Raw genomic sequence first — 8438 nt, 5'->3', positions numbered from 1 at the left:
AAGTGTACATTAATCCTCCCTACTCGGAAATAAATCTCGGCTTGGTATATGCAAGATGAATATTTCCATTATCCGACGTTGCATTTATATAAATCGAGGGACGAAGGTGAAGTCTGCTGTGCTTGTTCAACAAGCAATCTGATCAAAGGCTTCTGATCCGCAGAGGCGGTCAGTGCCCGCTGGAAAATGGTGGTTTTCTCCTTTCGTCCCACCGAACTGTCCGCCCTGGTTCAGCCGCCCGCAGCTTCAAGCAGCGCTTCTGTGCTTGACCGGAACGGGGGATCGTCGGTAACGGTCCAGCCCCGGGGATGGCGAGGCAGAGGGAGCGTCGAGGGCTCCGCGGGCAGAAACAGGGCAAAGGTAGGAAGAATTATTCAGAAAGAGAGAGAAGGGGGACTGAGGAGGTTGCTAAGCCGAGCGGCTCGTCCCTTCGCACCGAGCATGGCTCAGATCAGCCCACGCCACCGCCCCTCCAGAGGCTGATGCCGACAGGCGGCCACTGCCGAGGAGCTCCCGCAAACAGGCGGCGTCCCGCGGAGAGCAGCGGAGAGCGCGGGGCGGCTGCCGCCGGGGGCCCCGGCAGCACCGGGGGAGCTATGGGGAGTTCCGCTCAAGGCCGATGTTCTCTGATTTTCTGATAGTGAAGCAGACACTGAAAGCCGCCGGCGGAGGCAAAGCAAACGGCGGCATCCTTCCAGCCGGAGAGATGCTGTCGCTGTTTTCCCCCGCGGCAGCCGAGGGCTGTACCGCTCGCCGCCTTCCCCGCCCAACAGCTTTCACTTGTTTCGTTGAGGATTTTCAAAGTGCCAAAGAAAGCCCTCCCAAGGCCAGTACCGGGGCGAAGCCGCCTCCGCCACTCCCGTGCCTATTCGTCGCCCGTCCCTTCGCCCCGCGCTCCTGCCTTTCAAACATCACTTCTGGACTGTTCATCTCTCACCACGCAGGAACTCCTGCAATTCCGATCTTTGCCACCAAACCGGTTCACGAGGATCGGGTTGTCTCGCCGTGCCTGGCTCCGGTTTCCAGCTCCGGCTCGAGGTGGGCGGCGGCAGCGGCCCCGCAGCCAGGTACCGGTGCGGGAGCGGGTGGCCGCAGCCCCGGCGAGCACCTTGCGCCCTCCGGATTTTAATGCGGTGAAATTCTGAGACAATGTTTACTCAGATAAGTGTTTCCTGTTTCCGCTGTTAATTTTTAACGTTCTTGCTTCTACTCTGGGTACTTGAAACGGATTTCCTTTATTTTACTACAAACAGTTTCTTTTTCATGTAGCCTGCCTGTCTCCTGCCGAGAAGACGCCTTCAGCAGAACCCCTTCTCCCGTCCGAAGGGCTGCGGGACTCCGCTTGCCTGCGGACGAAGTCGTTGTCCCGCTCCGAGAGCTGCCAGCCAGGGTTGCTTTAGTACTTTAGTAATTCACGAATTCCAAGGACTCTGGCAGTGTGGAGGTTGGTTGTTTTTTATTTTTCCAGCTCTGGCTCATTCACTCCTTTTCCCCACGACTAAGAGAAGAGTCCCACCAGAACAACACAAAAACTGTTGAAGCTCAGTGGGCACTGGGGCAACTTTCGGTCTCACCGTCTTTAGGGATAGGATGATGTTTCTATTCATTTAACAGTGATAAGCTTGTAGAAGGGGGGGGGAAGTCGGTAATGGATAAAGCACGACGGACACGCAATTCCCACGGCAAATGGAGATTTTCACTGCCGGGGCCGTGCAGGGAGAGGGACTCCCATCTCCGGCCGCTGCCGCGGAGCAGCGGGCAGAGTCAGCCGTGGACAGATCGGGAGCGCCGGTACCAGCGGCGGCCCTGCCTCGGCGGTGCGAGGAATCCGCGGGCTCCACGGCCGCCCCGTCGCCGGGGCGCGCGGTCGCCGCCTGCCCCGAGCCGCGGAAGGCCAGCGGGAGTGGAGGTACCACTGCGCTTCGCCCCGGGAGGGCGCGGAGGTGCGGCGCTCGGTCCCGCCGGTGCCGCGGACAAGGCCCGACCGCCGCCGCCGCCGGCCGCCCCGCCGCCGGGAGGGCCGGGCCAGCTCCGCGCCCCCCTCGCCGCCGCCCGGGCAGAGGCCATCTTGCGCCTGCGCAGCTCTCCCGCCTCGCGCCCGCGGAACTTCCTCCGCGCGCCGCCAGATTCGAACGGGGCGTGCGGGGGGCGGCGCGCGGGGACCCCCGGGGCGCTCCGCTCCGCGCTGCCTCGCGCTGCTCCGCACACCGCCGCTCCGCACCGCCGCCCCGCGCTGCCCGGTCAGCCCCGCCGGCGCGGGCGGCCGCGGCGAGATGCGCTGTCCCGTGCCGTGCCGGGCGTGGGGATGCGGCTCAGCCGGAAGGCACTGCATCCGCAGCCCCGACACCGGCCGGCGCCCCCGCTGCCTCCTCTTCTTGCCCTTAGAGTGGTCCAGCGAGTTTGTAAATTTGGGGACTTGCGCGCAGGGAAGAGGGCACCGGAATGTGTCTTTCTGTCATCTCCCAGCCGGCTGCGGAGTGCTACGGTCCCTTGTTCCCGTCCGCCCTGACGGAGGGACCCAGTCTCGCAGGGCAAGGCGGGGATCCGGTGTGCCTCGACCTCCCTCAGAGAGGAGAGGCGGCCACAGTAGCCATTTGGCGCCTGTATTTTCATGGCACGCAGCTGAATATCGCACCTCGTCTAGAAAGACAAAGAGCTAGATGCTTTCCCCGCTCCGATGCTCTCAACAGTGTTGGCGGCAGTGGGGGTTTGGTGCTCCCCAGGGAGCGGCCGGGTGAAATCTCCCCAGTGGCAGGGAAGCACTTTTCTGATTGCAGAGGCAGCCAGCATCCCTTCCATCTCCGCGCCCGCCACTGGGCTTCGCGCCGCCGGTATCTCTCACATCCCCGGTGGAGGAGGCCGAGGCCAAGAGGATATACCCCACCGAGCACAGAGCTCCCGAACACGCATTTCTTACTCCTCCTTCTGCATGTGCATGCTCTCGAGTTGCCTCCTCGATGAGGCATTTTCTATTCTGTGAGACAACATCGTGCCAAAGATTCTGTGGCTGTTCAAGGCCTCCGAAATGGGCTGATGCACGCAAAAATATTCAACCAACCACCCCTCCGCAACGGCCCCACAGACACAATCTCAAAAACCTTAAATGGAAAATGTAAGGGAAAAAGTACGCAAACATCCAATCCAAAACTCAAACAAAAAAAGAGAAGAAATTAAAAAAAACCCCAAAACCCCGAAAAGCAACTCGAAAAGGGTGTAGCAAGGGAAGGCGCTGGTGAGGCCAAGGTGCAAGGATGCTGCTTGAATGATGTCCCTGCGAGGCAGCTGTCGCTGCGCGGGGCACGGAGCCTGTGTGCAGACTCCGCGGGTCCCCGGCAGGACTGGGCTGCGCCGGGCGCGGAGCCTCGGTTCTGTATGGGCACTGGGTGCTTCGATGCAGCCGGTCCGGACGTGTTCCATCCGGGAGGATGGGAATTTTCCAGGTTAAATGGACTGGTTGCGGAGGGCGAAGGTCTGCTGCTGGAGACCCTGGGGACACCGCGCTGCTGCTTCTCGGGCTGGGACGCTGGTCCGGGGCAGGTGGGCGAGCAAAGACAGATCCCAGGCACTGAGTTGCTGGCAGTAGAGGGACCGGCAAGAAAAGAAGCAGGGACTCAGCGCCGAGAGGGATGCCTATAAGGCTGGAGCTGCCATTTTGTCTCTTTTAACTGGGTTGCCTTTCCCCTCTACTGGAGTGCAGTGCTGGGCGGTGGCAGCAGCGTCTATCCTCTCCCTGCCCCTCCTCGGCCGCCCACCGGGGAGACAGCCCGGGGCTGCATGTGTTGTCCCTTCGGGAAAGCACCCACTGGCCTCAGCCTCTCCAGCCCCGGCGTTTTCCTTGCCACCTCCGCCCTAGGTGCTCGGGGTTTGCAGGCTGTTCAGCTGATTTGTTGCTAATAGCAACCACACGACAGAGATTTGCAGCCTTTGCTGCTGTCGGTGCCTCTCGTTACACCTTCTTCTGCAGACCAGGATATCGTCGTCTGGCTGCTGCGTGTCCCCACCTCTCTAAGCACAGCAGCCGGGGACAATGATGGGGCGGGCGGCGGGCTCCGCCGGGCACCGCGCACGTTTACTCCTTCCAGATAGAGCTAAATACTGGCCAGCCCCCTCCTCCCTCTTCGGCTCGCCGCAGCCGCGCAGGCTCCGCGTATTTCGCATTGTCTGGCAGCATTGTTGTGAGTTGCCAGCGCCCGCAATCCTACCGGCATGGGAGGGGGGAGAAGAACTGCTGGGTTTACATATGTAGATGCGGGCAGCGTTCAGCGCCAAGCCAACACACACCCTCCCCCGGAGCAACAGACACAAAGGAAGACCTCGTTCCTTTCAAGTCCCCAGAATAAATTAAGCTCCAGCTTTCAGTTTTGGAACGTCCTAAAAATATTTGTCTATTTTTTTTGATGGCACTGTCAAGCGCTGACGGTTCTGCAGGAAACCAGAGGTGTAACCAAACGCACGTGATAAAAGAAACTCAGCCCTGCCAGCTAATGTTTCCTGGTCTCATCCTGCAAGTCAGCCTGAAATAGTTTGCCCTTTGCCAGCTTATTTATCCCTTCTAATTTTTTGCCCTGTCTTTGACCAGTGCAATGGCTAGGCGCTAACCTCCACTAGCCAAATCTATACCGTTTAATATGTTTCTGGTTACAAATGTCCGTTCAGATGCCAGCGTCGTCCTCTTGGGTGGAGAAAATGAAGTCCTCTTTCTAGTGCCTGGACGTTTCTGTCTTCCCCTCACGGAACTAATTTACTCTACAGAAAGGTATCGTAAACTAAACTCACCACTGAAAACCCGCAGAGGGGACCCTAGAATAGCGTGAGTAGCTGGAGCTCCGAGACAAAGCTCAGGGAAAAAAGAGAGGGGACTTTCCACTGCTATGGTCCCTTTGACATAGATTTTGCTAAAATCAGATAATGGCGAAGCCCAGCTTAACTTTGAAAAAAACCCCATACTACTCAAAGATTCACACATTTTATTTTAGTAGGGGCTGTTCACAAAGTTGGAGATCCCTCACTCAGTGAAGAAAGAGCTCTTCAGTTCCCCAATATCTCACTCACTCCCACTGCCCTTTCCACGCTTAACCTTCCGCTTTCAGAAGCTCAGCGCTTTCAACTTTTATCGGCGCGAGCAAGGGGAGGAGTTTGCGCGTTACTCTTCTCACCAAACACGTTCATTCGTGCGAGCAAGGTATTACAAACTGGACTCCTTCAAACCTGTAAATATCTGCTCAAAGCCTTGAATAATTTGCCAGGCATGTTGGAAGAGCCAAAGACTCTCCAGAGGCAGATCGGGCAGAGCAGCGCCTTGCAGAAGGGCGCGGGGGATGGCCAGGGGTCGGCCGGGAGGCGGCTCTGGCTCCGGTCCGGCTGGCCTAGTGTCCCAGTGGGCTGTCCCAGGTGAAAGCCACCACATCAAGTCGCAAGGAGAGCTCACCTTTCAATGAGTATCGCGCAGTTTCAAGTAGTATAGGAGCAGCCGCGGTTCGGCCAGCCGCGGTACCACGGGCGTGAGCCGTCGGGGGGCAGCGAACCCAGCTCTGGCCGCGGTCCTCAGCCCCCTCCCAGGTAGGGGGACTAGCGGAGGACCCGGCTGCTCTCATGCTGGGGCTGAGCCACCTGTTGGCTTTGCACTCGCGAAGACGAGACAGAGTGGAAACCTGTGGGAAGCCTCCGCGGTATCCCTCAATCCCTCCAAAAAATCCCTCCAGGAGCAACGTCGTACATAACCGACTTGGGAAAAGTGATTCTAAACCGCCCCACTACGGGCATATTTCCGAGTGAATCAAAGGCTGGGATTAAAGAACACCTATCAGAAAGTGGATACACTTTATTCATTTGGATATCTGTTGCGTATCCCCCTGGTCTATAGTTCACTTTTTAAGATGACGTGTGCAGTAACGCAGTCGTTACGAACACGACCCGCCTAAGGATACAGGTTTCCTAATGAGCACCCCATCAGCAGGGCAATGAAGTCTCACAGCTACGTCATTTCCATAAATGATTTTCCGTCTTCAGTACTTTTTGCGAAAACCGGTGACATTTACGCAGACCGCATTTGCATGGTGTTTATTCCTCGTTATTATTATTAACCATGTGAGCAGACTCTCAATATCAAGAAACGAAATGTCACAGCAAGTTTTGGAGCTACTCAGGGTGCGTTTTGTTGTTTAGCTTATCCAAACATTAACCTTAATGAGACAGATAAATCAATTTATCTGCAATCGACACATCTGCTTCTTTTTTTCTTAAAAAAACCCAAACCAACATCTCTGGAAGTAATTAATCACCGTTTGTTTATTTTTTTGCATTTAACTTAAGAACAGAAATAAGTATAAAGAAATGTGTTCAACAGCTGTTCCCTTCTCAATTACACATGGTGATAATTTTCCCTAATATTTTCTGTGGTCAACGACCTTCTCACCAATCTGATTAAATTGGTCTCATTTATTTGAAAAGAGCACTATATCGCTTGCTTTGTTTGCTTAAAGAGAGATTTTTCTAGTATTAAATACCCCTGAAAACACGTGGCTCATTTTAGACCATGATAGTCTTTACGTTAGCCCACTTCTTCTTAGCTGAGCAAACCCAAAGGTGATTTGTTAAAATCACATTTCTTATGCTTTTCCAAAGTTTTAAAATGTGGCTGAAGTAACTTCAGACTTTCAACTTCGAGATATGAGACAAAAGTTTATACTACCTATAAAATAATCTGTTTGGGTGGTGTCAGTCATCTGATTTTGTACATTTACAGCTTTGCAAAACAAAATACCAGCCTATGAAATCCAGGAGACACTGCATTAGAGGGTGGCTGCAGAAAGGGGCATTTTTTTATTGAGTGGTAACTCTGATTTTCTGTTGTGGATCACAATTTCTCTTGGAGCAGCTTGATCGATAGCAGAGCTAACTAGTAACTTCGTTCACAAATACCCCGTGTCTTGGGAATCACCCTTAAAAGATCCTGGAGAAGATGTACAGTCTATTTCCATTCATATCCTCATAACCTTGATGCCATTTCGCCGTCCCATCGTTCGCATTAGTTGCTATACAGACGTCCAAGGCTGTGCTTTCTCATAGATGCAACCGTGCCTTGGCCGACTGGTTGTGAACAGAATTATTCGTAAATAGTCCTTAAAGACAGAGACACCAAGATGGGGAAAGTGAGAGGCAGTATCTAGCGTACCTACTACAATGATGCACGGTTGGAAAAAAAAGTAAAAAAAATACTCTTATAGTGCACCGGCTTCACTTGTACCCGCGCCTGGCAGACTCAGAGGGGTGCCATACTCCCCAGTGTCCCTTCCTGTGCTGCTCTGCCCCGCATGGAGAGAGCAACTACCCTCACATCCAAGTGGTGCGGATAGCTCCCCCTCTGTGCGGGTGGATGCGCAGGGGCTTAATTAGCATCGTTTCTGCGCGAGTGGATGGAGAGAGCAAATGCTTTCCCTCCGGCGGGCACGGCGTTTCTCCCGTGACACAACCCGCGTGGCTCCTGGCAGGCACGGTGGCTGTAACTCAAGGTCTCACCCCTGCGCACCCGCGCTGCCTGCACGGCCCAGGCGCTGCCGCGCTCCGCGGCCGTAGGAGGGCGGGGGCTCTGCGGCCCTGCGCAGGGCGAGTTTATTCCCTGTGAGGCGCGAAAGCCCGTGGCGTGGGCCGGCGCGGCGGTGTGAGGAGACAGCGGAGATCCCCGAGGTGGTAAAGGAAGAAAAAAACAAAACCAAAGAACCCCTCTCCCTGAGGAATAAAGGAGCAACGGGGCGCGGGGGCAGCGCCGGCACCGCTGAGGCTGCCGCTGGTGTTCTTTTTTACTTTTTATTTCTCCCTCTCCAGGGAGCGGGAGTCGAGCAGAAGGACCCCGGAGGAGCTGCCGGGTGCTGCTCCTAGGACTTGGCCGTCCCTCCCTGCTCACTGGGCCCTGGGCAAGTTCCGCAGCATCGGCGCGGGACGAGGCAGTGGCGGAGCGCGCAGCGCCGGGGCCCGAGGAGCGGCTGCCTGCGCGGGGCGGCGGGGCAGAGAGGAGGCTCTCGCCCGCCTCGGGAAGCTCCGTCCCGCCGCCGTCCCGCGGGAGGGGCGGGCAGGCCCCGGCCCGGCCAACAGCCACCCCACCGCCAGTCCCCACGGCCGAGCTGGGACGCGAAAGGGCAGCACGGGCAGTGGTGAGAGACCAGCCACCACTGCGGCCCGGACGAGTCCCTGCACTGAGGCCGTCCCCGTCCCTCCCGAGAAAATCGGCTGTGTGGAGGTGAGCACATACAGCTGCCTGCGTACGTTCTCATGTAACTCGGTGTTCACAGAGAACCGCAGAGGCATCTGGGCGCCGCTGTCTCTAAGTGTGGTACAGCGGCATCAAGCTCTCTCGCCCCCGCGCATCTCCAGGTTCCTATACCCGTGTAGCTATGCCACCGAGACATTTCGCAGGCGTGTAGGACACGCCGCCAGCCCGG

Source organism: Colius striatus, chromosome 5 (genome assembly GCF_028858725.1).
Source record: "Colius striatus isolate bColStr4 chromosome 5, bColStr4.1.hap1, whole genome shotgun sequence".
NCBI lineage: Eukaryota > Metazoa > Chordata > Aves > Coliiformes > Coliidae > Colius > Colius striatus.
The sequence above is the reverse complement of the archived record's forward strand: the minus strand, read 5'-3'. Positions refer to the sequence as shown.